The sequence below is a fragment of the Lycorma delicatula genome, chromosome 3 (assembly GCF_047948215.1).
Source record: "Lycorma delicatula isolate Av1 chromosome 3, ASM4794821v1, whole genome shotgun sequence".
Lineage (NCBI taxonomy): Eukaryota > Metazoa > Arthropoda > Insecta > Hemiptera > Fulgoridae > Lycorma > Lycorma delicatula.
This window is the reverse complement of record NC_134457.1, coordinates 220,219,494-220,241,939: the sequence shown is the minus strand read 5'-3', so window position 1 is coordinate 220,241,939 and position 22,446 is coordinate 220,219,494. Positions and strand designations below refer to the sequence as shown.

The following is a 22,446-nucleotide window of genomic DNA, read 5'->3' as shown; positions in this document are numbered from 1 at the left end:
TTTATATCTTCCTTGACATAGTAGTAGTACAAGTGACCTCCCAAAAAATACTTTGGTGGCAATGTGGGGGTGGTGGGCCCCCGATCAAATTTTAAAAATATCGATTTTTTGAATTTTCTAAAGCTTTATTTGGTCTATTTAAAATTTTAACGCTATTAAAAGTTTAAGTAATAAGCTTTTAATAACAGTATTAGAATAAAGTTTTATTTCAATTCAATCCGACACCCAAAAAATAAACTTAGGTAACATTTTATCGACCGTATATTTTTTAGTGTAATTTTTTTTAGTTTCTTTCATTTAACAAAGAAACTAGAAAAATCAAAAAAATTGCTTGGAAGATGATTTTTATGGAGGCGATTAGAGGGAAATTTTGGAGGAGGGGATTTTTTGAATTTAAAAAATTTATTTAAACACACGATAATTTTACAGTAAACCATCATAAATCTCCAAGCCGAAAAAATAAATTTTAGTTAACTTTTTTCACGTATCATTATTTTTCCACCGTATGAAAATAATTAATGCCAGGAAAATATCGAAAACTTTTTTGCCGGCTGTTAAGTAATTTATAACCGATACGTTATAAATTTTACGAGCGGGAGGGAGTCGGTTGATATAGACAGTAAAAAAATAAATAGTTTCATCTGATTTATGAAGGTTAACATTACCTTTTTGTGAATTCACGCGTGCCAGTGTAGAAACGACGCATTTTACTTACGACATTAGATCTCGTGTAAAAGAAAGAATAGAAATAAAATGATGTACGAGTGAATTCGATTTAGAGAAAGAAAATTAAAGAACGAATGAACGACCGAAAGAAAATACGAAGAGAAGGGAAGGAGGGCTAATTAATAATTTTTGTAGTAGAATTGCGGTGCGACTGTGGGAACAAATATCGGAGTACAACCGGAGAAATACAAACAACTAACAGCACTGTTCCGTTACGAGACGGGGGCGATTAACGTGAAACTATTGTCCGATACTTATTTGCATCTACACCAATTATCATCGTCATCCTTACCATCAACGCTTTACTATTTTATTACCGTCTTTGATTGCGACCTGTTACCCTGGGAAAAACCGAATAACAAATCTACAAAATAGTACTGTTTTTGTACAAATTCTAGATCTTACGTCTATCGCATCAAACTGTCCAGCGGATATTTATTCTTCCATTTGTATTATTCGTTTTTTAATACGATGTCAAAATTCTCTTAAAAAAGTATTTTTTATTTTTTTTTTAATACACTAGCAGTTAAAGTTCACATCAAAGTAACTTAGATGGGATGAGGTGCTGATAAAATAAACTTCATTTTTTATTAGTTTACAAATTTAAACCGATAGAATCTCTTTATTTATTTGGATAAAGAACCCGGTTGCCTTCTGAGCTACATTGCCGGTAAGAACTGTACATATACCGATATAAATATATAACGCAAAATAATTAGTTTTATAATTTTTTGGTATTGAATTTTTCTAGGCAACAGAATTCAGTTTTTGGTTACTGATAATTTTCTTGTCCCCCCTGACTTCAGTTTGTCTTAGAACAGGGTAGAGGTATAATATAAGATTACGATATGTTATTTAGAAGGTTGCAGATGAGTAAATTAATATTTACCGTTTTCCAAACAACAGCCGATTAATATTGTTTATATTAGCATAAAAAATGCGTGTAACAATGACATAAATACTCGTACAAAAGGAACCTGCGAATGATATTTTAAGTGTAAGTGAATTTACTTTTGTTTTAAAAAATAATTTTTTTCCATAAATCTTTTTTTTATATTAAAAAAAAACCGTTCTAATTTAGAAGAAAAAATAAACACTAGGTAGCTTACTACACTTGTAATAATTTTGCGTAGCGTACTTATTTACCCTTAGTTCGGAGGGGTTACAGTCCTTGATAGTTTTTTTGTATCCTTCCATCCAAAAAAAAAGCTGAAAAAATTTTGTAATAAATAAAATGTGAAAATTAAACTAACCTTTATCCACATATTATCTAACTTAAAGAGTTCCTACATAATCATGTAAATATGTACGTTTATATAAAAAATTATAATTCTTTGTTTTTTAAAAAAGAAGCAGAATAATAGGCATTACATAACCAGAAATAGGGGTGATTCGCTCGGTTACACCTTGTTATATAGATGAGAGGTAGGAGTAAGAACAACTTAAAACCGGGTTACTGCCTTTTGGACGACGCCTTATGTATATTTTCCTTTAACTAAAAACAGCAGCAAAAATGTTAATATCTTCAACATTTTTGTTCTCATTTTTCTATTACCGGGTACATTTATTTTACTGCTACTGCAATCGGTCGGTGTATAAATAAATAATAACAAATATGACTTATATGATACTAAGCGGGTTTATTGTACGATTTCAGATATATATAAATATATATTAAATATAATCGACGTAAATATTAAAATAATGCGTTAGTTGAGATTTTAAAATTTTACGGTCAGAATATCGAAGCTTCTTATTATAAAATCGATCGATCAAAATCAAATAGTCGAATATTAAAACTATTTTTTGTAAAATGTAGGTATTTCATTCAAGGACATCGTATCGAATTCTAAGAATATAATACCGGCAAAAAAGCAATTAAATAATTTTTGAATAGAAAGGTCTCCGAGGATCGAAGTAAGGTCTTTACGGTGTAGTAAATACGTTGTGATCGATAGATCGGTGTATGTTGTATTATTGTACCGGATCGACTATATAAACTGTGCGTACACGATATTGAAAGCAAGTTAACAATTTACAACAGCGTATCAATAAAGAGTCAAACTGACAAGAAGGCTGGTAAATCTTACTAAATGAAAGCGGGCGCGCTTTCATTTAGTAATCTAAAATTTCATTTAGTAGATTTAAAATTAAACTCTTTGCAGATAATTTACGGTGAATAAAAACGAAGGAAAATTTATTTCACTATAATAATAATAATTATAAAAAATAATAGTAATAATGAAAACTGCATTTAGTTTTTTTGTATATTTTTTAAATTATTTTTAATTGCGGTATGTATACCGTAATTGAAGAAAGTAGATAGCCTAGCAATGCGGTATAAAATTTATTATATGAACGGAAGGGATGATAAAAGTGTTGTGATGTGTAACATTTTGGTTTATATTATGTTAATATTTCTAATAATAGGCTTCGAAACAAAATAGATAGAACAATAAAAAAAGGCAAAATTAACGTGAGTTATTTGTTTAAAAAGTTTTAACTCTTTAAACAAACAATTTTCTGATTAATTAAATATTTTAATCTATAAAATATTTTAATAAAATTTGCTTTAAATAAACCGGATGTTTTATGCGCATATTATTTTATTTACATAAAAGACAAAATATCAAGAAACTAGCGATTTTACAGGAGAGAAATTTGATATTTCTAATTTTCAACCGATGTTTAAACGGTTTTTTAATGATTTTACTGTTAAGTGATTTTTAAACTATACAGAAAATTTGTATTTATATTTTAAAAAATTATCAATTTATTCGATAGTTTTTAAAGCGTTAATGAAAATATCCGCAATATCTAAAAAACCAGATACATTTTAAAATATGTCTTTAATTAAAATAACAAAAATTAAAAGCACGCTAACCTTAGTAGAAATGAAAATCGTAAAAAAAATATATCGCTTAGACTATAAAGATCGAGCAGCAATCTGTTGAATAAATCAAGATACATATTTTTTCTTGTACTACCTAGTAGCTCTTTCCAAGAAACAACAACCTCTCGAGCAGTTTCATCACTATTCCGACAAAAGATAGTGCGACCTGTTGATATTTCTGAAATGACATTGTACTTACCGACGGATAAAATTACGTTTACGTAATTTTTTAATTAATTATTAAATACGTTTTTATGAAGAAAAAGATATACTTTTTTAAAAGTTACGTCGCTATCTTCTAACCGAGCTTTTAAAATGTACCTGTTCAGTATGAAGAAATTTAGCAAAACTACGTGTACAGTAACATTAAAGTAGCGACATAAACTGCGCAATACTAATTATTCAGTAAACTTTCAAATTAACTTGTAAACATTTTAATGAAAAAAGATATAATATTTTAATAGCCGCACGATTTCGTTAATTTCTATTTTTCTATTTCTTTACATTATTTTGTTTTTAATGGCGCACATTATTTAACAACCTAAAATGAAATTGCCGGCTTCCGTGGGGCGAGCGGTAGCGCTTGGCCTTTAATACGGAGGTTCCAGATTTGAATCCCAGTAAGGTATGGCGTTTTTCATACGCTACAAAATTCCATTTCTATATCCCACGCACAAGCTTTAAACTTATTGCCGGTATTATCAAGTAAAAAAGAAAAGAAAAGTGATGAACGCTGCGATTACACTATGTAACCGATATACATTAATTTCAATAAAAATAAAAACCGGTACCCGATCCTTGAAATATTTTAATAATGTTTTGATCTAATGATGGAAAGAGTAAATCGTAAGAACGATCAAAGTACGGTAGCCTGGGACGAGTGAGGAAATTACAGTGCTATTTAAGATGAGCGAGCGGCCTTGAGTTTAGCCCTAAGCACCTCAGCCTAAAGGACTTTTCTTAGCCCACCTAACTTCCTTATTATTTTAATTCCTTAACAAAACTCAAAACTGAATTATGAAGTACGTAAAAATAACCAAAAAATTTGTTTTTTCGAGTTTGGTCCATCTCACAGTTCAGTAGAAATGCCAAAATCACATTTGTTAGCAAAATCTCTAATTTTAAAAATAATTAATTTAAACGTTTTTAAAAATTATTAGTATACATACTATACAGACAATTATTTTATACAGAAGAATTGAGAGGAGAGTGGAAGAAGTGTTAGGAGAAGACCAATTTGGTTTCAGGAAAAGTATAGGGACAAGGGAAGCAATTTTAGGCCTCAGATTAATAGTAGAAGGAAGATTAAAGAAAAACAAACCAACATACTTGGCGTTTATAGACCTAGAAAAGGCTTTCGATAACGTAGACTGGAATAAAATGTTCAGCATTTTAAAAAAATTAGGGTTCAAATACAGAGATAGAAGAACAATTGCTAACATGTACAGGAACCAAACAGCAACAATAACAATTGAAGAACATAAGAAAGAAGCCCTAATAAGAAAGGGAGTCCGACAAGGATGTTCCCTATCGCCGTTACTTTTTAATCTTTACATGGAACTAGCAGTTAATGATGTTAAAGAACAATTTAGATTCGGAGTAACAGTACAAGGTGAAAAGATAAAGATGCTACGATTTGCTGATGATATAGTAATTCTAGCCGAGAGTAAAAAAGATTTAGAAGAAACAATGAACGGCATAGATGAAGTCCTACGCAAAAACTATTGCATGAAAATAAACAAGAACAAAACAAAAGTAATGAAATGTAGTAGAAATAACAATGATGGACCACTGAATGTGAAAATAGGAGGAGAAAAGATTATGGAGGTAGAAGAATTTTGTTATTTGGGAAGTAAAATTACTAAAGATGGACGAAGCAGGAGCGATATAAAATGCCGAATAGCACAAGCTAAACGAGCCTTCAGTAAGAAATATAATTTGTTTACATCAAAAATGAATTTAAATGTCAGGAAAAGATTTTTGAAAGTGTATGTTTGGAGTGTCGCTTTATATGGAAGTGAAACTTGGACAATCGGAGTATCTGAGAAGAAAAGATTAGAAGCTTTTGAAATGTGGTGCTATAGGAGAATGTTAAAAATCAGATGGGTGGATAAAGTGACAAATGAAGAGGTATTGCGGCAAATAGATGAAGAAAGTAGCATTTGGAAAAATATAGTTAAAAGAAGAAACAGACTTATAGGCCACATACTAAGGCATCCTGGAATAGTCGCTTTAATATTGGAAGGACAGGTAGAAGGGAAAAATTGTGTAGGCAGGCCACGTTTGGAGTATGTAAAACAAATTGTTGGGGATGTAGGATGTAGAGGGTATACTGAAATGAAACGACTAGCACTAGATAGGGAATCTTGGAGAGCTGCATCAAACCAGTCAAATGACTGAAGACAAAAAAAAAAAAAAAAACAGACAATTAGTTACGGAATTAATAACTTTCCTAATAGAAGTAGGCTGTGTAGTCTAAGAGAATACTTAGGAAGATATTATAATAAGTAGAAATATAAAGAAAAATGTTGTTTGCTATTATATTTTTGTGTTGCGTATACTGTAGTACGGTATGTTGTAATAATATCTAACAAAATTTAAAAGGAAACTACAACCGGCTAGGACACTCTGAGTTGCTACCTTCCGTATTCTAAAAATAAATGACAACCCTTGAGAAGAGAGAACCAAAAGAAATATTGGAAATTATGTGCCGAGTTCTACAGTGAATCTGCTGAAAATGAATCTGGAACTAGACTTTCTTGTACAATATCTGATGTATAAAGGGTACATTGTTTTTAGAGGGAATTTCTATTGATGGTGTAGGTGTGTTTGATGTGCTAACGCAATAGTACTATCGTATTAAGATTTTGAAGTTAAAATACCTAATTAAATAATGAAAAAATGTTAAGTCAACTATATTCATTTAGCATTGTTACGAACATACCGCTTTACCTGATAACTAGCGTATGTAATTATCGGTAAAAATGTCGGTTGTTCGAATTATTGTTAATAACGGTTGAAATTAAATAATCCTCGTGCTTATAACTAATGATAATTAATAATAGTAATTCAAGATAATTATTAAGCTTATTTCTACAAATTGACGTCTATGTTTGATGGATATCAGAATTGAAGAATAATGTGTCTCGAGTATAAATAATCTATTGATGGTATTATGACTATAAGTTAACAATATCTTTATTTTGTTACGTCATGTGGTTTTCACTTTTTTTAATAACTCATTGACCATATTCTTCGCTCGTTAAAATACACGTGTAGGGTATTACGAGGTCAAATTGTAAATAAAACTGGAAAATGTTATCTTATTATGTAAAATTAGAATCTTTTTTTTTTTGTAAAATACTTTACAAAACGGATAAACTTTATCGTAATATTTTTATTTAATTTATTAAAATTTAAGGTGATTAATTATTATTTTAAATAAAATGTAATAAATATAAAAGAATCGACAAATCTTGATTTAATTATTTCGAACGTCTATATAAGAAATGTCTTTATAAGAAAACGTCTATATTAACGTGTTACTCGCCCAGCAATACTCATACGTACGCACACACACATGTATACATGTTTACGGTTGTATTTGAATTGTACAACGCTTGTTCAGTACTGTCTGACGGTAGCCAATCAGAGCGAAGGAAACCCCCGTCCCTCCATCCCGCACACCCTCAGCGCATTAGTTAGACTGACAGAAGTTTTTACTTATGCCTCATCCGAAAAAAATTAAATAAAAAAAGATTTACCTCTAAAATTCCTCTTAGCTAAAGTCCTCTGTCGCTGTATAAACTGTATAAATAAAAATACTGTGTAAATAAACACTGTATAAATAAAAATACCTTCGAAACTAGAATGATCTAATATACCGGTGATACAGAGTTGATGAAGCTTTCTATTATTTAATCAAATCTAATGTTCATATCAGTAATGTCTTTATCAGTAATGCAAGATTTCGAACGCACACACACACCACCACCGCGCAAATGAAATCTGTTACTCCATAATTACAAATTTTGCTTTTTAATTTTTATTAAAATACCAGTAGACCCGGTAATGCTTTGCTATATATATATATATATATATATATATATATATATAGAGAGAGAGAGAGAGAGAGAGAGAGAGAGAGAGAGAGAATTTGATACACAATTGAAAATTTGATAAAAAAATTAAAAATCTGAACTTCACAAATTTTACCTTTCACTTATTCTCCTTCCCCTTTTCCCTTTCCAACTTCTCCCTTTCGCTCTTCTCCCTCATCGCTCACCCAGTTTCCTTTTTAGCCTTTCCCGTTTTCCCCTTTTCTCTTTCCACCTTTTCCCCGTTTTCCATTTTCCCCTTTTTCCCGCGGTCGGTCCATTATTTTTTTGGTTTTTAGCGGACACACATACGAACAAGCCTTTTATATATATATAGAATAAAAAAGTTTATTTGTATATTTGTTTGTTTGTTTTGTAAATATGTCGACACCGGCCCCACCTAGAGGGTACAGTTTTTAAAAAATATTTCTTTTCACGTAACTAATATTCATATTCTGAATACGAACCAAATTGGTCCATAAATATAATTTTTCTAAATATCTCGAACACAGTCTGGACCCGCTACCTAGCGGGTCCAAACTAATTAAGAAACCTTCCCTGGCATGCGTCCAACCGTTCCCTAAAGTTTCATGCTATCGGATGAACGGTTTAGAAAGGCTTAAGAGACATACAGACAGACAAACATTCATTTATTAAAAACTTCATTTATTACAAACATTAAAGATTAAAAAGTAACTAGGATAGGTAACATAAAAAAGGGATAGGTAATAAAAAAGGGAATCAAATTTTGGATTATTGCGAAATTAAAATATTATAGCGACAGTGCTTGGAAAAATTTGATTTTGGCTTCAAACATTTTTTTTTGTCCTCAGTCATTTTACTGGTTTGATGTAGCTCTCCAAGATTCCCTATCTAGTGTTAGTCGTTTCATTTCGTTATACCCTCTACATCCTACATTCCGAACAATTTGTTTTATATATTCCAAATGTGGCCTGCCTAGACAATTTTTTCCTTCTACCTGTCCCTCCAATATTAAAGCGACTATTCCAGGATGCCTTAATATATGGCCTATATTCAGTCTCTTCTTTTAGCTATATTTTTCCAAATGCTTCTTTCTTCATCAATTTGCCGCAATACCTCTTCATTTGTCACTTTATCCACCCATCTGATTTTTAACATTCTCCTGTAGCACCGCATTTCAAAAGCTTCTAATCTTTTCTTCTCAGATACTCCGATCGTCCAAGTTTCACTTCCATATAAAGCGACACTCCAAACATACACTTTCAAAAATCTTTTCCTGATGTTTAAATTAATTTTTGATGTAAACGTATTATATTTCGGACTGAAGGCTCGTTTCGCCTGTGATGTACTGCATTTTATATCACTCCTTCTTCGTCCGTTTTTAGTAATTCTACTTCCCAAATAACAAAATTCTACCTCCATAATCTTTTCTGTTCCTATTTTCACATACAGTGGTCTATCTTCGTTACATTTTTTTTTTCTTCGTATTTCTTCGTTATTTTTTCATCTTCGTTACATTTTGTTACTTTCGTTTTGTTCTTGTTTATTTTCATGCGGTAGTTCTTGCGTAGGACTTCATCCATGCCGTTCATTGTTTCTTCTAAATCCTTTTTACTCTCGGCTAGAATTACTATATAATCAGCAAATCGTATCATCTTTATCTTTTCACCTTGTACTGTTACTCCAAATCTAAATTGCCCTTTCATTAACAGCTAGTTCTATGTAAAGATTAAAAAGTAAAAAGGGAGTCCGACAATCCTTGTCGGACTCCCTTTTTTATTACGGCTTCTTTCTTATGTTCTTCAATTATTACTGTTGCTGTTTGGTTCGTGTAAAGGTTAGCAATCGTTCTTCTATCTCTGTATTTGAACCCTAATTTTTTTAAAAAATGATGAACATTTTATTCCAGTCTACGTTATCGAAAGCCTTTTCTAGGTCTATAAATGCCAAGTATGTTGGTTTGTTTTTCTTTAAACAAACAGTTTTTGGTTCAAATATATATTTTGAATATGAATCGTACAAAATTATTTCGCGCTACGTATTGCTCACAGAAATCTAATTCTGGCTTTCTATATAACAAGTTACCTTTCAAATTACTACGTGAAAACCTTGAAAATCTTTGAAAACGTATCCAAAAACCAATTTTGTTTCCTCTAACTCCGGTTTCTGATAACCGATTCATTTGAAATTCATTAGGGATGTATTTTCAACAGGTTTACATCTTCCCATCAATTTTTTTCAAAATCGGTTAAAATTTGCGTCCGGTAGAGCGGGTGAAAAAATCTTTTAAATGTATATATATGTATATAAACGTTGCAGAATCGTTTTCAGGAGACACCAAATCGTACAGAAAAGTTTGTTTCCCTCCTTCTCCCAGCGACATGCTCTTAGAAAATCTGACCAGTAGCAATAGCGATTTCTATAAATTCTTTGTAAATCCGCTACTTTCAAGTTCTCCATATTAGGGTTTGTAATAGCAGATGCGGGATGCGTTTTTCCATTATTATACAATCGTTAGTGGTAAAGCAAAAATTAATAAATGTACTAATTAGTATAAAAACACATAACCGAAAAAATTAAATTGTAATTAAAAAAAAAAAAAATTAATTCCAAGATACTTTTTTGATATGTGCAGATTAATGCACGTATTAAATTAACAATATATTCAAGGATACGTATACACGCTACAATTTGTTTCCAGGAGAACAGTTTTTTTTATAAAAATACGGTAGCATTTTTATAAAAATCAATTTTTACAACCATTAGTCGCTGCTGCTGTTTCCTTCAAAGCAAAGTCTTTTGATCTGTTGCTCTCTCTGTGTGTGTGTGTGTGTGTATGTGTTTGTATCTGAGAGGGATAAAAACAAAAAAAGAAAGGCAGCTGCAGTATAGTTGTTAATTTTACTTTTATAAGTACAGAAAAAAACATGTCTTATCTCCCCTATGGTCAAGAGTATAGAATAAAATCTGTGTTGTTTTGATGGTAATATTTAAAACAAAAAATGCCGTTTAGTTAATGTTCAAGGACAAAAATGAGTACGTGCTATAACAAATAAAATACATACCACTATAGCTTACAATAAAAAACATATAGAAAGAGTGGAGAGGGTAAAATGAGAAACGAATAAGTGGGAGATAGACAGACGTGACTCAATAGACAGACACGCGTTTTATCTTTTTAACTTGTTTTACAGTAGCAAATGTTCAGCTTTGTAAGGAAGAAATAAATCAATCTCGTTTTATATTATTTTAAAAGTTAGCGTACACGAGTACATGCATTATTAAATAAATTAAAAACTGTACCATTACAATAAAAAAAAGGTTATCAGTAAATCAAATAAATATTTACGCACGGATTTAACTTATCTTTCAACAGCCGACTGCTAAAACCATACTAAGCGAATTTGAATTTTTCGAATTTCTTCAACACAAATGTTTTAATAAAATGTATTTTATGAATAATATATTCTAAGGTATTCAATTAAAATAAAAAAAAAAAAAAATATATGTCTAGAAAATAATTTATAACCAAATACATTTTATATTTACCAATTTAATTGATCAAATAATACCGTTTTCAGTCTTAGAGAACATAAAATATTCTCTTTATTAAATTTTCTTTCTTACTTTTCCTAATTGAAAATATAATTATCGGTGTATAAAACGAAAGTTCAGTTCTGTAAATTACTATTCAAAAAACAAATTTGTTAATTTTCAACTAGATTAGCAATTCTGATAACGAATGTTTTTATTAAATAATATTTTAATGCAGGTAAAAAGTAAATAAAATCATATTGAAATTAGATTCTAATTTTTATTTTAAAGTATATATTTAAAATTCAGATTTATATTTTAAACAGGGGGTTTAGTCACGAGGGAGTTGTTAGTGCGAGTAAACAATTGTAACACTCACTCAGAAACACCGAAAAGTAATTAAGTTCTTTTTTAATTCTTTTAAACTCCTACCAAATCCCTCAAACGAGTCGCTCGAGTCTGAGCGAATAAACTCCTCTAATATCACCGACCGATCAGAAACACAGAAAAGTAAGAACGTTGTTTGTAAATCTTATAACGTCGTGCCGATTAAGAGACATCTCAAAGTTTCGTCAAATCGCTTACCTTTATGCGTGTCGTTTGTATAACTGAAGAATTTTCTAGAAAGAAAAAACCACACAGTCTAGGACATTATTTTAAAGTGAGGAACATTTGATTTGTTTTATTGTATACAACATAGTTTTTTTTTTAATATATCGGTTTAAAGTTAAATATTTATTTTTTCATTTATTGCTTGATGAAAACTAAATTAAAATTTCAACATGGTTTTTAATAGCTCATTGCTAGAATTTATACGATCCACTTTTTTAAATGAAATCTCGTTTTTAAATTTAAAATCTATTCTATTTAAATAATAAACTTCCAATTTACAAAATTTGTTCTATTCAAAAAAAAAGGGTGATTTGATTTTTTTTTTGATGTGATACATCAATATGGAGAAATTTTTGTATAAAAATAATTGATCAATTTTATGTATGAACTAAAATGAATTTTATAAAGGAAAGGAATATAAAATGTCTTTCATGTTTTCTATAATTTTATAGGAATTGCCTAATTTTTATATTACATCTAAGATACATTAGTTGTATAAATAGTAAATATAATTTATGTATATTGAACAGATCTGTTTTTTCTTTTGGCTACCATTAATGGCCTACTGAAAATAAGTACAAATATCTTTATATAATGAATATCTTACAGGAACTATCTTAATTTTACTGTTTTATGGATTGAATACTTTTATTATTCCTGAAATAGGAAATATTTTTTTAAAAACTGTATTAAAAGAGAAAAATGTATTTTAATTCGTTTTGAATTAGGAAAACAACAGTAATGTGCAGTTCTATATCGTATTTAAAGTACACTCATTCTTTTTTAGTTAGTATACTTTATTTACATTTTATTTTACACAGTAAAAAAAGGTAAATAAGTTTAGAAATGCTAGTAACTGATCATGAACATCAGATCCAGTGGAATGTTGCCTAATGTAGCCCTTGAGAACGTGGGTGTCTTGATTCATTTGGTTAATGAATTATTTGGAATTATTGCTACGTAAAATTAATCACAGTTGAAGTTTTAATATCACATAATTTGTTATTTTATCTTTCTTTTCAGATTATAATAATTGTGTTTCCTCGCTAGAAAAATCAGAATCTTTTTTTAAACAAAATTGTTAAACCAAATCTTACTGATGAACCACACATTGTCAGATCTACATCATTCAATTTCTTTCTCCTGTGATTCTCTAGAAAATTCTAGAAATAAAAGCCGATTATCACTTGTACTAATATTTTTCATTATTGTAGATATATTCATTTATTTCCCAAGATTTTATAACTCTAAGAAATTATCTTGGTTGTCATGCATGGGTTATATGACCACCGCTATAAATATATGTCCATGTTCGGTTATGAAATAACCAAATAAATATACATATATATTTATTATAAGATCCACCAAACTTAGCCTACACTTGTTTTGCTCGCTAACCTTGACTAGCAAGTGAAGCGAGTGTAGGTTAAGTTAGGTTAGATTATATTTCTACTTAACCCAGGAGACTTATTATGTTTTATTTTAATTAATTTTAATAAATTTATTAATTAATTTTAATAAATTTATTAATTAATTTTAATTAAAGATAATTTCAAATTTATTTTTGTTCCTTATGTTACTAGTTTTTCCTGTATGTCAGTTTTAGTTAACCGTATTCATTTCTGGGTCTCTCAATTGTAATCCGATACAAAATCTTTTGTAAAGGTGTTTTATTGCATAATTAACTGATCCTGTGTTAAATATTTTGTCTAAATTTATTTTATTTTTTTCAGTTCACTAATAAATATCACCAGAATATAATACACAAATATATTCAAATCTAAATCAAACTTGTTCTAATCCATTTTTGATATTTTGGTTTGATCCATTACCATCTTTAGTGAATTATCCACCTGCACACAAATTTTGGAATACTGTATCAAAAAAGTTTAATTATATTTTTTAATTATTTTCAAGCAAGTGCACATTTTATATTTATTTGTGATTTTATGGGTGACTGACTAGGTTGAAAGAAGAGATAAGCACATATTTTTTTTAATTACTAATTTTTCATTTTTCTAGTGTTTTTTCCCCTAAATGAATTTTACTTTACGTTATAATATATTTTTTAGGTAATTATTAACTTTGATAGATAAGGTTTTTAGTGGTTAAAGTACTGATGTTATATACCTCCCTTGTCATTAGATGCATATCATATAGCTAGCTAATTATTTTAAATAAAATTGTCATTGAAATCATTTATAATTTTTCACTCTACTTTTCTTTTCCATTGTTTTATTGAATTTATTTCATTATGTAGTCAATTGTGAAAATCTCTTTAAATTTCATAGAGGAAGAGACATACAACTCCAGTTTATACTCATTGCTTTAAGCAAGTAGTCAAAATGAACATGTATTGTAAGAGTTCCATTTATTTTCATATCATTAAATTTTTTATTGTCAACAACATGAATACATTCTACATACTTTAAAGTAAGTTCTGTTTCTAATGACATTATAAAATAGTGTGATAAAATATGAAAATTCTTCAAAATTATTCAGAATTAAAAAACTGGCTTTGAAAATATTGAAACGTTTTCATTCAAAGGATGTTTCATAATACTACAAGTGTAGTATTATGAATACTACACTTGGGAAACACTTAAATTTTGTTCTTTATATGAATTCTCAGTTTTTTTAATGCATTGTAGATAATAGGATTTAAAAAAAAAAAATAAGTACTATTTTCCTAATCTTTTAATTAAATATTTAACTCTAACCTCTTTGGAAAGACATAAATGTTTTTACTTGATATTTCATATACATATTATATTTACGTGCTTTTGTTTGCTCATATGTAGTCATTTTAATATTATACATACAATAATTTTGTATACATACAATTGCATATACTTTTTATGTAGCTTAGAAATATATTGACTGCTTTATCATAAAAAAATTGTTTTACTAATATTAAATTAGTTAACCTATAATAGTTCGTTCATTCATCAAATTGATGGGCATTTTATGTATATCATTCATTCTGCTCTTTTAAAATATTTATGTTTAAGTGCAGTATAAATTTTTGAGTGTACTTTGGTGGATAAGTTATGTCTTGTGGCCATCATATCATGTCTTCTTGATTGCGGTACGCTTTTACTGAATGTTTTATTTTTCTGAATGTTTTTCTCTTTAGGTATTTGTGGTGATCAGCAGTGTGTGTGTGGATGATGTTTGCTTGTGGAGATCGAATGTGTGTGTAAGTGCTTACCCCCCAGACAAAAGTTATTTACCTTTCCTTTAACAGCTTTCAAACGATTATTTATCTGATTAAATCATGATGATATACCTACAGACATTATCATAATAAATAAATCTATAAAATTCCAGCCACATGTAGCATTGAAATTGATAAATGATACCGGTATAGATTTCCAGAATGCAAAATTAGTCACTGAGAATACCTGTTTAAAACTTGATTGATTGTATGTTTCCACTAAATTTTCATTGTATCGGTAATCGACACAAGACAATGCATTTGCAATGTTTTTTATTGTTGCAGATGTATGTTCGACTAAAAAATAAGTAAATCGTACAAAAATAACTGGTGAAAATAGTTTTAAATGAAATTTCTTAACAGCTAAAGTAGACACACGTTTAATAAATCTGGTCTGTATACCAGTCTGATGGGAACTTCTGTGCTTGCAATTTACTGTGAATATTAAATATTCAGTGTATTGAATCAGTTTTCATAATATTACATAATCATTTACAGAAAAATCTTTAAATTTAAATTTCTTTTGCAGCATTATTTATTCAATTACTGATATATTGATATCGTTTAATCCTAATAATGAGTAACTTCACAATTATGATCATAGTTGCACATCGCATTTGCAGCCTCAGTTGCAAGGCTTCATTGTATCAGTTCTTTTGTTCTAATCTGACTACATTTCCCATCAGTGCTTATTTTTGTGGCGTATTGTATGTTTTAGTTTCTCTTGAGTACTCGCATGATAATTTTATAAAAAAAAATACCTTTCATGTAATATGATAATTTGGTTAAAAAAGATAGATTCTTTCGTGTCTTCGAAAAATAATAAAAAAAAATTTACGTCAAGCAAGTTCATTTTAGCATGTTTGAGTAATAATTTTGAATAATTATTGTACAATTTAATATTTTCAACTGATTTCTGATCATATTTTATGTGAAAGTGAGTAAAAGATTATTGTTAATGATAACCAAAAATTTAGCTTAATGCCACCCAAATAATTTAGTCACACTAATATTAAATACATGTAATATTAAAATTTAGAATTTTATCTTTAATTTGATGATCTAAAATGTAGAATGTAGTAAAAATGATTTTTTGTGATTTTTAAACAGATTCTGTATGACACTAAAGGAAACTTGCCAATTATAGATGATATCATTGCTACTAATACAGCGCTTAAGTGTTGGAACAAAAATAAAAATATTGTTTTTAAAGAGACATAACAAAGGAATTCCTCCAATCAGAAGACACAAATTTTATTGACATATTAAAAAATATCTCCTTGATAAAATAAATCTTTTATGTTGGAAAAAACAGCTGTAAAATGAAAATCATAAAGAGTTTAAGAGAAAAAAGTCCTTTCTGATAATTAAAAATCTAAACAATAATTAAATATACAAAGTTTCATCAAAATCTGAGATCTGGATGTCAAAACTTTATTTTTGGATGAAATGATGTAGAATGTAATTCAACAGGTTGTTGAATAAGCTATGATTATTTTCATAAACTAAACATGCAACTACTTATAAGTTATGCATAATAAACCAAAATAATATTGAATTTTTTATAACGTTCAGATATATGACGATGCAATATTTTCAGAAAGATGCATAAGTATGAGTGAATGAAACAGACAAATGACTTTTGCCTCATTGGTTATGGAACAAAAAAAAATTATATTTAATTATAATATATATATTTAAAACAATAATACTACACAAAATATCAACATTATATAAACTTACTTAAAGCTAGCGACATTATAACAGTAGTCAATTTTATTTTCTTGGGTAAATAGTAAAGTGATCCGTAACTACTAATTAGATATTTTTCCCATTCTTGTAATAGATCTGGCCATTAAAGAGCTAATTTAAGAAATAGTATTGTTACAATTGTTGAACTTCCAAAAAACACAAGAGAAATACATAAATAAATAAAGCTTTGTTTTAAAAATACGCAGATCCTCTTATATTATTAATGTTTGGAAAATGCTGATTTCAGACAAACTGGACATCAAGAAAAATAATAACAAAATTAATGTTATTATTACCTTTACTTATTATTTTATATCGATCGATTCAAAAAATGAAATGGGCATTTTTTAAATTTGTTTTAATCATAATGATTTTTTTAATTAAAAAGAAAACACATAAAAAGGTAGCTTTATGTTGTATTATTTTTCATCAGAAATTTTGCTTGTAAAAACATCTTTATATATAAGATATATCATAATGTGTTTCATGATAATTTATTATTACTTTATTTACTTACTATTGAGATATATTTCAGTTATAAATTTAAACAGATAACTTCAATATTGATAGATTATACAAACTGGTGTGTAATACTTATGAAAAAGGGGAATTTCCATCAGACTTCAAAAAAAGTGTTATAGTCATGATACCAAAGAAAGCAGGAACAGATAAATGTGAAGAATACAGAACAATTAGTTTAACTAGTCGTGGATAAAAAATCTTAACTAGAATTCGACACAGAAGAATTGAGTGTAGAGTGGAAGAAGTGTTAGGAGAAGACCGATTAGGTTTCAGAAAAAGTATTGGGACAATGGAAGCAATTTTAGGCCTCAGATTAATAGTAGAAGGAAGATTAAAGAAAAACAAACCGACATACTTGGCGTTTATAGACCTATAAAAGGCATTCGATAACGTAGACTGGAATAAAATGTTCAGCATTTAAAAAAAATTAAGGTTCAAATACAGAGATAGAAGAACGATTGCTAACATTTACAGGAACCAGACAGCAACAGTAATAATTGAAGAACATAAGAAAGAAGCCGTAATAAGAAAGGGAGTCCGACAAGGATGTTCCCTATCCTCGTTACTTTTTAATCTTTACAAGGAACTAGCAGTTCATGATGTTAAAGAACAATTTAGAATCGGAGTAACATTACAAGGTGAAAGATAAAGCTGGTACGATTTGCTGGTGATATTGTAATTCTAGTCGAGAGGAAAAAGGATTTAGAACAAACAATGAATGGCATGGATGAAGTCCTGTGCAAGAACTACCGCATGAAAATAAACTAGAACAAAACGAAGGTAATGAAATGTAGTAGAAATAACGTAGATGGACCACTTAATGTGAAAATAGGAGGAGAAAAGATTATGGAGGTAGAAGAATTTTTTTATTTTGGAAGTAGAATTACTAAAGATGGACGAAGCAGGAGCGATTTAAAATGCCGATTTGCACAGGCGAAACGAGCCTTCAGTCAGAAATATAATTTGTTTACATCAAAAATTAATTTAAACATCAGGAAAGATTTTCTAAACTATACTTTTGGAGTGTCGCTTTATATGGAAGTGAAACTTGGACGATCGGAGTATCTGAGAAGAAAAGATTAGAAGCTTTTGAAATGCGGTGCTACAGGAGAATGTTAAAAATCAGATGGGTGGATAAAGTGACAAATGAAGAGGTGTTGCTGCGGCAAATAGATGAAGAAAGAAGCGTTTGAAAAGATATAGCTAAAAGAAGAGACAGACTTATAGACCATATATTAAGGCATCCTGGAATAGTCGCTTTAATATTGGAGGGACAGGCAGAAGGAAAAAATTGTGCAGGCAGGCCACGTTTGGAATATGTAAAACAAATTGTTAGGGATTTAGGATGTAGGGGTTATACTGAAATGAAACGATTAGCATTAGATAAAAAATCTTGGAGAGCTGCATCAAACCAGTCAAATGACTGAAGACAAAAATAATATATATATTACGTATTATAGTAACAATTTTATCTGAAATCTCTATTGCTGTTCTTTTTATTGATTTCTTTTTTAAAAATATTGTTCTGATGCATTTTAACCCTTAACTGGTCGTGTCAGGTCTGTATGACCCGAGACACTTTTTTATATTTAAAGTTTAATATTTGCCTCAATGGTATTAGGTTGGCAAGCCTGCTAATCTATCGTAATCCGTTCTATCAGTCAGTATCCAGCTTCCCTTAGTTTGTGTAATATGAGTAACAAAAATAAGCTATTTGATCCAACACGACCAGTTGTGTTACACTGTTGCAAGAGATTTTCTTAAAAATTTTGGCCACATTTTAGTACAAAATTTACTTGTTAAAAGGTATCTCACTTCGGAAAACCCAAAAATACTTGAACAAAATAAAATTATATTTTGTAGATCATGACATTACTGTAGTTTATGTTCAACAATCAGAGGACTGAGATGTGGAAGTTAGAACGAAACATAAACACTGTCCACCAAGGACAGTAAATATAACATTGTTTGTGTGAAATGTGGGCACTATATTTTTAAAAATCACTCTTATTTTATTTGTAAAGATTGTGATTAATGTTAGTGTTGGAAATAAAGAATTTCTTACTCTGAAATAATAAATTTAAGAAAAAATATATACAAATGTACTTTTCAGGACATCAATTTGACACCCAGGCAAATTGTGCATTGTTTACTTGTAGATGTTTGGCTCAGTTCAAAAATTTTTTATTTGAAAAGATATTTACAGATGTGTTGTAAATGTGTCTTCAATAATCAATCAGGAATAATTATCTTTTTACACCAGCAAAGTTCATTTAAAATGAAGATCTTTATTTTTTTGAAAGGTTTTGTAATTTCTGTTTTTCTTTGATTATTTTGTTTTAAACGAGAACATATTTATTTTTATCTGAATAAAACATAGTTTATTTTTCGAATATAAGTCTTCATTTCTTTTTAATTTAATTTACAAATGTTCAGGTCATAGTGACCTGACACGACTAGTAATGTTATAAAAAGAGTGTGACCGGTTAACGGATAAATTTGTATGCTAAATAAATTTGAAATAGTGCCAGTTTTATTTTATTTACATAGGTTATTAAAAAACTTCCATGTTTTAATGTAGTTTTTCAAATAACAAATGAAAAATATAATTTTAATGGATATCATGAAATGAAAGGTATCCCTTGGAAGCTTATTTTGATATTTGGCTATTTACTGCTATGCAGATGTACAATTAATATTCATTTCTTCCCGGATTCTCACAGCACATATCAGTTGCAATGGTTGCTACAACTGTGATTATTCTCTTTCGCAGATGTTCAGTGGCACAAATCTTCTCCGAGGAAGCTGTTTTTCTTTACATATCTTATAAAAAAATTCAAGTAGCAAATAATATTTTAATGGTCTTAATATTCCGTTAGTTTTATTCTTCTTTTTTTAAATCTTTATCAAATTTTGATCTTAGTTTCGTCGCCTCTGAAATAATTTTCAGTTTCTTTTTCCTTCTGTGTTGGTAACGAAGTCAAGTCACCCAATTTAAACAAAACCTTTACCTGCATCTGTTGGAAAATTTTTTTTTATTTCAGAAGAGTATAATAATAGGCTGTACTGTTTTGTGCTCTTTTTCTGATGCCTTAAACTTTTTGTTAAGTTTATTTTTTTGTTTTCTTTATTTTTATAAAAGTATGTCTTTACTAACAGGTACTGCAGAAATTAATAGATATGTTAATCGTTACCTTGGGACATCTCATCTTTATAAAGTATCCAATAATGTGGAAACTCTTGAAGAGCATGTACATTTAACACCTTGGGAATTGCATGGTTTAAAAGCTATTGTTACGTATCTGCATGCTTTACCGACAAATAAAAAGATGTTCCTGAACTAATTAGAGATCCAGTAGCACTGTTAAAGGATGTCAGAACACTGGTCGAGCAACATAGATATGATAGCCCTGAGTTAGTTGTAACTGGCCGACCTGTATTAAGAACAAAGGTAAATTTTATAAATTTGTTTACTTATATGTATTCAATTGTTAAAATTATTAGTTGCTAGAATCAAACCTAAATATAAAAAGAAACATTTTAGGAGTTAATATGATATTATGTAATTAATACGTAGTAACAGCGGGTAAGTAAGTTATCCTGCAGTGATTTAATCGTTCAGCCACTAATTTGTGTAAATTTTATGAACTAATATTTTGCTATTTTATATATAGTCACAGTTTGTTAAAATTAATTGAAGCTAATTCTTTAAACAATAATATATGTGCTGTAGATTTCAATATGTTTTCCCAAATAATGCATATGTTACTACCAAGTAGAAAAATGTTTATTTTTTTATTCCTCTATTAATTTTAAGAGTCATTGACTGTTCTGATCATTTGTCATTAACTGTTTTCCAAGAAACTGCACCTGATATCGGTTAACTTTGGTGATCTTTGAGAGCTGGTTCATAAAATGTGGTTTGGGTCAGTGATACTTGACACCGTTCAATTTTGCAGATGTTATTCCTTACTATGTCTAAATGTTGGAAAACTGTCAGGTTATAAGGGATGGCGTTTACTATTTTATCTATGATCAAGCATGAGATTGCTTTTTTTAAAGTGAAACTGCAATGGAGTATATATAATTTAAATGCTTGAAACTACACCCGATACCCTTTAACTTCAGTGACCTGTAGAAGCTGATTCATTAAATCTGGTTTTGGCAGTTATCATTTACTTTACAGCACACTCTTTAATTTCCAGGTTGTTATTCCAACATTTTAATTCTTTATTTAGGTTAGATGATAGTTTATACAATTTTTACTTGCTGTTGTTACATAATAGTAATAGTGCTTTTATTTGCAATAGAACAATTTTAAAATGAAAATGATGATAAAGATTCTAAAATATAGTAAATAAATTTATATTAGTGTACTATTTTTCTAAAATTAAATAATGTGTAATTTTTTCTTCTCTAAATGTTATTCAGAAACTGAATGTCATGAGAAATATAGTACTATTGCGATCAGAGTCGTGTAATCAAATTTACCAAACAACTAGTTTTTTAATTGACTTTTGTGGTGTAGTACCTTCAGCTTCTTAGAATATTACTGTATAGTTTAATGATATTATAAGGCCATATAGCACATCATATAGCATTTTACCATATTTTTAACTTGTTTATATTACAGAGTACGGACAAATGAGTACTAGGCTTGTTTATGACTACATAATAATTGCGGTACTACCTCTTACATGTATTTAAATTGATGCTTTATTTAATCAGTTTTAATTAATATTATTTATGTGATTATTAAACTTTTAACTACAGGACATCCATTATAACACTGTAAAACATGTTAGTAAGAGGTTCTGGTTAAAAAATTTGTTATTGTATCATTTTGGGTGTAAATAAGTATAATTTTATACTACGTATAACTGTAAAATTTTTGAATTGTCAGGTTATCCTTTTATAACAGTGAGAATAACCTATTTTATTTTTGTTTATCAGTATAAGTAAAGTGCTGCAAATTATTAAGTTAATTATGAATTATATAATTAAAATGGTAGCAGTAAAATCATAAAATTTTTATAATGTCTGTATTTCCTGTGTAATCAGAATATAAGTAGCATACAAATTTCATGTAGCGGGAAATAAATTAGCATTAA

The 22,446-nt window shown here is 28.9% G+C and overlaps 1 protein-coding gene across 8 annotated transcripts in view; it reads left to right on the top strand.

Moving 5' to 3' along the window:
- Positions 1-22,446, top strand: part of LOC142322438 (uncharacterized) — a 92,529-nt gene that overhangs the window by 19,985 nt on the left and 50,098 nt on the right. For 3 of the 8 annotated variants that reach the window (XM_075361533.1, XM_075361532.1, XM_075361534.1), the window contains one exon: positions 20,495-20,786. The exons of the other annotated variants lie outside the window; for them this stretch is intronic. The gene's annotated coding sequence lies outside the window, so the exon portion shown is untranslated. The remainder of the gene's footprint in view (positions 1-20,494; positions 20,787-22,446) is intronic. 8 annotated transcript variants of the gene reach the window in all.